At 42.5% G+C, this 9,344-nt stretch overlaps 1 non-coding gene across 1 annotated transcript; it reads left to right on the top strand.

The window, feature by feature from the left end:
• Positions 1-8,973: 8,973 nt before the first annotated feature.
• On the top strand, positions 8,974-9,108 carry LOC115067754. Its single transcript, XR_003847119.1, has one exon. It is a non-coding gene; the product is annotated as a small nucleolar RNA SNORA70 (small nucleolar RNA).
• The last annotated feature ends 236 nt before the right edge of the window (positions 9,109-9,344 follow it).

The raw sequence follows: 9,344 nt of genomic DNA, 5'->3' as shown, positions 1-9,344 counted from the left end.
GTTTCCCAGCACCCACCTTCAGCTAACAACCATCCATAACTCCAGTTCCAGGGGATATGACACCCTCTTCTGACCTCCTTGGGCATTGCATGACACAGGTGCCCTTACACATGCAGGCAATATGCTCATACACATAAAATAAAAATAACAAAATATTTTTTAAAAAAGAACAGAGAATTGCTGCACACAGTCTCTCTTGCTTGTATTAGCTCTATTTCCCCACTCATACAGTTTAGGATCCCCTGCCAAGGGAATGATACCACCCACAGTGGGCTATGTCTTTCCATATCAGTTAACTTAATACAATCCCCCACAGACATGCCCACAGGCCAACCCAATGTAAATAATCTTTGCAGGTGATTCTAGATTGTGTCAAGTTGACAAAGCTAGTCATCACAGAATGCACGTAAGGTATGGACCTATTTCTTGCCACTATGGGAGGAGGCTCAGACAGAGATAGGAGGTTTGGTTTATAAAGATTTGGTCTGTAATAATTTGATTATAGGACTGGTGAGATAGCTCAGAAGAGAAAGGTACTTGCTGCCAAGCCTGACAACCTGAGTTTGATCACCAAGGCCCAAATAGTAGAAGGAGAAAACCAACTCCTGCAAGTTGTCCTCCGAGCTACATACTTGTGCCATGGCGTGTGTGTGTGTGTGTGTGTGTGTGTGTGTGTACACATGTACACACCTATATACATAAAAAATGTAAAAATAAATACACAAGTAAAAAGATTTACCTACAAATATACGTGTGTTCTATGGATAGAAATCTGTTGGAAAAGCTCCCTAGACGTGGGAATAAAACATAGCTGGCTGAACACATCTTCCCCCAACTCCACTGGAAAACTAGAGAAGAACAAATACGTGTTTATCAGGCTGGGGAGCGAGTTGTTATTTTTTATTGTTTGTTCATTTTTCACAGGAGGCCTCCATCATTCTTCACCAAACAAGTTAAATGAGTGTCCAGGCAGGGTGGAAAAGGGGATTTAGAATATAGATTGGAGACATGAGACCAACAGAGCTGAAGTAGAAACAAAAACTGAAGATGATGATACAATGATACGGCCTCTCTCAAGTATGTAGAGGGAGTATTGGCATTTTGACATCTCAGAACAGAAGAGCAGTGAGGGTGGAGGAGTCAGTGAGGCCTCATGACAGAAACACCTGCTGCCTGCTGTGGTCTGAATGTTAGTATCCTACAACATCCATGTGTTCAAATCCCATGCTAAGGTGATGGAGTCAGAGCCTTTGAGAAGTGACTAGGTCATAAGGGAGGGGCTCTCACAAATTGGATTAGTGCCCTTATAAAAGAAGCCCTTTAGTCTATTGAGGCCACAACTAGAAGACAGTTGTCTATGATCCAGGATGTCTATACTCTCACCAGACTCTGAATCTACCATGCCTTGACCTTGGACTTGCAGCCTTCAAAGTTGTGAAAAATAAAGATCTAGTGTTTCCCAACTACCAAATGTATGGGACCTTGTTATAGCAACCCAACACAGACTAAGGCACCAGATCCTAAAGGGATATGGTTCACAGTGTGGGAAGGGTGGGATATTTTACAGGAAGTACATACAGCAAGCAAGAATGGCTGGGAGATGAGATCATAGCACTGGAGAGCAAGCACCCCACATTACACCTTTACGATCCATATATCCATCCACCTGCCCACCAGCACCTGGCAGTTATAGACCTTAGCTAATGTGTTCTGAAATGTAACTCAAGCCAGGAATTACACTTGGAGCTATATGCTAGAAGGTCCTAGAAGGCAGGTAGAAGACTCTATAATTCATAAATATTTCATCCACTGGGGCCAAATGGTGTTCTGAGCCTACAAATGGTCTTTAGAAAGTTAGTCTGCAACATACCCATAAGACAGAGAGGGACATGTCAATGGGACTGGCTTTGAAGAGACCTCTGCTGAATTATATACCACTGAAAAGGGGCAGCAAGTCTCTCCTAAGTAGGCACACAAAAATTTCGGCAGCTTTTCAAGGCAGTATTTCTCCTATAGAAATGATCACAAACAAACTTTCCATGTTCAGGGAATCAACAAAGCACCCACCTAATATGAAAATTCCTTTGGAGGAAATCGCTGATTATTTTAGGCTGTAAAGATCTTCACTTGTTACATAAATACTATATATGTTTCTGATCAACTGGATGTTGAAATTATTGACTATAATATACCTGCATTCTGTATTAGTCAACTTTCTGTCCCTATAACGAGCAGTTGACATAGTTTCCTTAGGAAGCTATAACTAAGAAAAAGAGTCATTTTGGCTTATGATCCTGAAAGTTCAAGTTCAAGATCTTGTGGCCCTAGTTCCATGGGCCTCTGGCAAGGCTGGCATGTCATGACAGGAATACATGTATGATTGAGCATTTAAATCCCAAGCCAGGATCAGAGAGAGAAAGAAAGATTAGTCAAGGTCTGATAGTTCCCTCATAGGTACCCACGGTGACCTAAGGAGCTCCTCCCTGACCCACCTCTTAAAGAGCCACAGCACTTTCCAGTCTCTGGTACCAAATCTTTATTTACATATGGATCTTTGGGCAACAGTTATCCAAATCACAGCTTATAATAGTTCACCTGCCCTCAGCATGATCATTATACTAATGATAAATATAAGGAGTTTTAAGCTATTTGTTTTTCAATTACTTTTTCTATCTTATTTTTTACACATTTTATTTATTATTTTATTATGTGCATGAGTACACTGTCTGCATGTATGTAAGTATACCCGTGTCGCACAATGCTCACAGAGGTCAGAAGAGCATACCGAATTCCCCTGGAACTGGAGTTATGGCCATTTGTTAGCCATCATGTGGGTGCTGGGAATTGAACTCCAGTCCTCTGCAAGAGCAGTCAGTGCTGTTAACCACTGAGCCAGCTCTCCAGTCCTATTTTTATTTTTTTAATATTTTAGTTATTTTTATTTATGTGTATAAGTGTATTGCCTATATGTATGTAAGTGTACCTGTGTTGTACAGCACTTACAGAGGTAGAAGAGAGCATCAGATCTCTCTGATGTTTGTAAGCTGCCATGTGGGTGCTGGGAATCGAACCTGGGTCCTCTGTAAGACCAGCCAGTGCCCTTAACCACTGAGCTATCTCTCTAGCCCTGTATTTGTTTTTTCTTCTTCCCACCCAATTTTTACATAACTTTGAGTAGTGAGAATAAACACCTAGAAAATCTCTTTTCATAGCATATTCTTCACTTAACACATTTGCCCAACTACCACAGTCTCTCCTGAGTAAGTCTAAGACAGCACGAAACTCTCTGACTCAGTGCTTGGTGGCACCCTCACCTCCCCAGGTGCTCAGAGTTCTCGCCAACATCTTTTTTTTTTTCCCCATGAGATTCCAGCATGACCCCTGTGAGTGTTTCTCGTTATATTTGCATGCGCGGGCACTTGTCTAACAGAAGGCACCTTGCCAGTCCAATACCTAATTAGAAAGTCCCTGGCTTGGCAGTGCTACACAGCGCTCCTTCAAAATCTGTGCGAGAACAAATGGTAGAAGTTCCTGCATTGTGAATAGTTTACCTCAGGCAGACTGTCTCACTTGCTTAAGGATTCCAAAGGCATAAAATTGCTTTATTGTTTTTGCTTTGTCTAACTACTCATGTTTTAACCAATAGCACAAGAAGATAACTTTCAGCTAACAGCTAACTTGAAGCCATTTTAAGTCTGACCCTAATTAATTGGATTTGAAGCCTCATTTATGGCATACATTTGACTCTACAAACTTTGGACTCCTGTTGGTGCAGCCAGTCTGGGCTGCTCTCTAATGGTCCAATGAGCTTGAACTGACCTGCTCCTTATTAGCTCCCCTAAATGGTAGCAATTCTCCCCCAAGTCCCTCCATTCTCACTAGCATCTTTCTGTCTGCAGTTTCCTTACTTTCTTGATGTGATGCTCACTGACACCAGTTTTTCCTTAATGAAAATACTTTCTCCCCAACATTTACATTAAGGAGGATTCCCAAATTAGACTTTAAAAGGCTTAAGCTGGTGGTTAGAAATATTGTACTGTCCCAAATCAGGGTCGTCCTTCATTTACCCAGACACCACAATCAGTGAGCTCATACACACACACACACACTGACACCCCCTGCCCCACAAACACTAGTATATTAGCATTTAGGTTACTACAATCCCCATTCTTTTTTAAAAAAGAAATGAATATATGTGATCATGACGAGCGACACTTGGCCAACATAAGAGGACACTGGTGATAACTTCTAGAAATGTGGGCTTGATGTGTGGCTAAGTGCTTGCCTAGCATGCATGAGGCTATAGGTTTGATCTAGCTAGCTAAATCTCTTTCTTTGGACCCTGAAAGAGACCCATTCAGGCCATCCATACCATTCCTGTGTCCTGTGGCTCCCTAGGCAGCTGGGGGCAGGCGGGTTTTCTGCTCTTGCCCCTGGCACTTCCCTCCACCTGTTTTCTTGCACCATCCTTCCATGCTGACTATGCCGAAGGGCTCAATAAACTCTTTGTTTGAAAAACCCCATATTCTCTGTCCCCAAGACCCAGTCATTAGCTCTGTAAATATCCCTTTGGGCTGCCTTCCAACCTGCTTAAGTCTGTCTTAACTACATCGAAGTCTGTTTCCTCTTGCCCTCAGTACTTGCCAAACGTTCTTACTTGGCTCTCATCTTAGAAAACAAACACCAAAATAAAATAAAAACAAACCTTGGTATACTTGATTCCGTGTGGATTTAAACCTTAATCACACCATCAAAAATTCAAATCCTTTGAATTCATGGTTTCTGATGAATCAACGAAAATGATTTATTGCATGTTTATTACTGGCAGGGATGAAGATTAGTGTTGTGAGTCTATAAAAGCTACAGGATTTCATCATGGAGAAGTCTGTGGTCCAGGGGGAAAACAATAAGCAAGCAGGAAATTATGACCCAGAGTGAAAAGTGCAATCACAGGAGGAAGCCCAGGGTGGGGTAGAGGACACAGCTGGGGTGGGGTTGGGTATCTGTTGAAAAGATAGGAAGTAGAATATTCCAGAAAGAGAACAGTAGCACCCAGAAACTTACAGCAGAGAGAGCTGGCCGGAACTCAAGGTGAGAGGGACTGGACCTGGGTAAAAGAATCCAGAACCTGGTTGCTGGGATCAGTGCTTCCTGTGTTCCCAGGAAGTGATGGGGGTTTTCCTTAGGAAATCAAGTTCAACAGGAGAAACAACTCATGATTGGAACCTCAGCTCCCTGGAAACACTGCCTTCGGGAGACACCATTCCCTGGATTCATTCCCTGGACACCATTCTCCTGTCCTCTTATAAACTCTAAGTGGAATGACACTGAAATAATGTGCATATGTCAAAGTGACTTGAAGATTTGGAAGTGTGATCAAAATGTCAGGTGTGAGCATCATAATTTTCATAAAATTTTCTGCACAGTGAATGGAACAGTCTCAGATCCCACAAGTCTTTGGTCTAGACTGCTTTTCTGACTTTGTGACTTTGAGTAAATTCTAAATTTCTTTGCAGTGAATATTGTCACTTTTTCTCTGTTAATACTCAATTATGGCTACGTACATACATATGCATACATGCAAACATACATATGTCTATCTGTGGATATATGATATAAATGTGGCCACACAGTTAAATTTTTTTAACATAAATGGTATCTGGATGGTCAACATTGTGTGTGTGCGTGTTTATTATAATGCATCTGATGGCTATTTCATCCACAGCAGCTTAATATGTGATTCTGCTTATTTTTTACCCTTAGATGGGATTTTAATGCAATACGAGTTGGTAAAGTACAGAACACTTGACATATTAGGATAAAGGGTGTGTGTGTGTGTGTGTGTGTGTGTGTGTGTGTTTTATTTTGAGACAGAGTATCTTTATACAGCTATGGTTGGCCTTGAGCATGCAAAAATCCTCTTGCCTTTCCTTCTGAGTACTGGGATTGTGCCACTAGGCCCAATTTTTCTTCTTTTTAATGAACACAGATTTTTATGGCATTTGTTGTAATATTTTAATGCATGTGTATGATGGAGTATACTTTTTAAACGTTGTGAATGTTTAAACATGCTCATGGTAAAGTTGAAAAACAAGCTTCCTACCCTCTAGCAATTATTTTTTTAAAAAATAGTTATTTTATTGATTTTTCTGAGAATTTCATACAATGTATTATCCTCACAGCCTCCTTTCATCTTCTCCCAGATCTCCTCCCTGACCAACCCAGCTTTGTACACTCTTTTTTTTCAAGCCCATGGAGCCCAATTTGTATTATTCTTGGGGATGAACCCATCCACTGGAATGTGGTCAACCTACCAGGGGTCACACCCTTAAAGAAAGCTGACTCTCCCTCTCCCAGCCAATGCCATTTGCCAGTAGCCCCTCAACAAGAGGTGGAATTTCATATCCACTTCCCCTTCTAGCTCGTCTGTCTTTTTCTCTGTTCAGGCAGCCTTTTGGGTCCTGTGCAATTTCATGCCACTCTTCCTCCCACGCAGAAATATGCTCAGGAATGGACAGTTACCAGACTTCTTACTTTCCTGATATGTAATCATGTTCTAACCATGATAAAAAGGTTCTATATCAATGGACTTCAAGATGAGCAAATAAGAGAGGAATAGAGAGGCTGGGGGTGTCATTTCAGAGCTACAGGAAATGTGCCACATAGGCAAAATTAACTCTAGTGACACCTACTTTGGACATAAAGGGTCCCCCTTCAGGCCGCATATCTCAAATGGGTGATGTTCAGAGTCTGTGACCTGCATAGCGCTCGGGCTCATGTGTGAAACGTGGTCATGGTGCCAGCCAGTGGCTGGGGCAGCTGACCTGGGTCATGTGTTAAGCACGTGGATTCCAGCTCATTCCTCCTGCACAAGATCAGTGACGTGAGAGACACCAAGCTGGGTGACTCCAGTGCTTCCTTGAGTGGTGAGGTGCCACAAACTTGTAACCAAACAATGTGAGCTGTGTCTCTCCCGCCCTTTCTCTGCTCCAGGTTCATTGTCTAACTGGGCTGAGCCCTGTCATTCCAAAGCAGACAGGGGTAGGACTCTGAGACATGGGAACCTAAAGCAAGAAAATCCTAAGGAAAACAGTGGGACTAGGGAGATGGCTTAGTAAGTAAAGTGACTACTGTGTAAGCATGAGGAACTGAGTTTGGACCCCCAGCACCCACATAAGAGCCAAAATGGTGGTGCATGCCTGTAACCTCAGTGCTGAGGAGATGGACACAGGCAGATGCCAGGGGCCTGCTGTCCAGCAAGACTGGCCAAAATGGTGATCTGCAGATTCAGTCATAGCCCCTATCTCAAAAAATAAGGTGGCGCAAGCTAGAGGAAGCTACAGTCGACCTCTATCCTCCACATGTGCACACACAGGTAAGTTCACCACACACACACACACACACACACACACACACACACACACGAAAGCAGAGTGGACACATATTCTAAAATCAAGAAGCTTGTTTAAACAATTTTGTTCCTTCTTTAATTCAAAACAAAATTAAAACAATAAAAAAAATATATAAGAAAAGAAAGGTCTGGAGAGATGGCTCAGCAGTTAAGAGCACTGGCTGCTCTTGCAGAGGACCTGGGTTCAATTCCCAGGATCCAATGCCCTCTTCTGACCTCCATGGGCATTGCATGACATGGGTGCACTTATATAAATGCAGGCAATACACTCATACACATAAAATAAAAACAATAGGTAAGTGCTGGGCGTGGTGGCACACGTCTTTAGTTCCAGTACTTGGGAGGGAGAGGCAGGTGGATTTTTGTGAGATGGAGGCCAGTCTGGTCTACATAGCAAGTTCCAGGCCAGCTGGTGCTGCAGGGAGACCCTGTCTCAAAAGAACAACAAGAAAACAATAATAAATACTAAATAAAATATTTTTAAAAGATAAAATTATTCATTTCATTCTTGTTGTATTACATAAGTTGAACCAACTATGGTTTAAATATATGTTTCTGTTATCCAAAATGCTTTTTAACCATGTTTTCTGAGAAAAACTTTGCAAGCACATATTTCAATCTAAAAATATGAATACTTTCCTTTAGGAAGTCACCGCTCCCTTCCCCTCACAGACTTGAAGGAACACTGCAGAGCTAAGTGTGATGGGGCTTTTAAAAAAGGAAAGGAAACGATGCTCAGCCGCCCACCCACAGACCAGCTAAGGCCAAAAACGCCTTGATTGGGGTGGGGCCCCTTCCCTCAAGGTCATGTACTACCTTCCGTCTTCTGTGGGTTGGATGTTAAATCAATCTAAATAAAAGCCAACAAAGAGCTTTTCATTCTGGAGCCTACAAAAACACGGGCTTTAGGACGAAGCCTTGAGTTTCTTCTACCCTCCATTGGCGAATGCACTGCAGGAATTCACTTAATAATCCTTGGAATGACCTTTCTTCAGAGCAAATCTAAACGTAGCTCCTCTGGACCGCTTTGGAGGTGACCCCTCATTCTTCCCCCTTGGCTCTCGTGCCTGGACTTGTCTGGAGTATGTAATTAGCAGGAGGCTAGCACACAGCTGAATCATTGCGGAGGCTCCAATTGCCTTTCAAAAACCTGACAAAAGCACTTAGAGAAAGCTCTTTCAGAGTTAGAGCTGTAGGCCACAAAGACACATGTTACATGGGGTGTGCTTACCTCGCTCTGAAGGTCAAAGACATTATAAGTCAGCACAGTAAGAATTTACAAGGTACCAGATGGATGCATGTCACTGTTAGCAACTACAGTGAGTATGTAATCTATATACCAAAGAGTTTTTATATCTAGTTATGGAGATTCATTATCAATAAGCACTACAGTTGGGGAATGATGGGACATGTCTTTGAGTCCAGAATTTGGTAAGTAGAGGCAGGAGAAGCAGGAGTTTCAAGGACATCCTTAGCTACATAGCAAGTTTGAGGCCAGCCTAGACTACATGAGACCCTGCCTTTAAAAAAAAGTGTAAAACACTGTTCAAAGACAAGAGTGACTGTAGCCAATTAAGCTGACCAGGTTCTTAATCTCATAGAGGCCTTGTGTGCAGTGGCTGCAAACAGAAGCCTCCTTAGTGTGTTCAGCCTATCACTTACATAGGTGCCCTGAAGACGTTTATTTGTGGACATTCTTGTCTCTGATTTCATGATGTCCCCATTCTAGGCTCCAGACAGGTATGCAGGGTGCCTTTGGGAAGCCCCAGGACCCAGTAGCCAAGGTTCACATTGACCAGGTCATCATGTCCATCCAAACCAAGCTACAGAATAAGGAACAAGCGATTGAGGCCCTGTGTAGAGCCAAGTTTAAATTCCCTGGTCACTAGAAGATCCAAGTCTTAGAGAAATGGGGCTTCACCAAGTTTAATGC

This window comes from Nannospalax galili, unplaced genomic scaffold, assembly GCF_000622305.1.
Source record: "Nannospalax galili isolate Female #2095 unplaced genomic scaffold, S.galili_v1.0 scaffold46, whole genome shotgun sequence".
In the NCBI taxonomy this organism is placed as follows: Eukaryota; Metazoa; Chordata; class Mammalia; order Rodentia; family Spalacidae; genus Nannospalax; species Nannospalax galili.
This window is presented reverse-complemented; position numbering and strand designations above follow the sequence as displayed.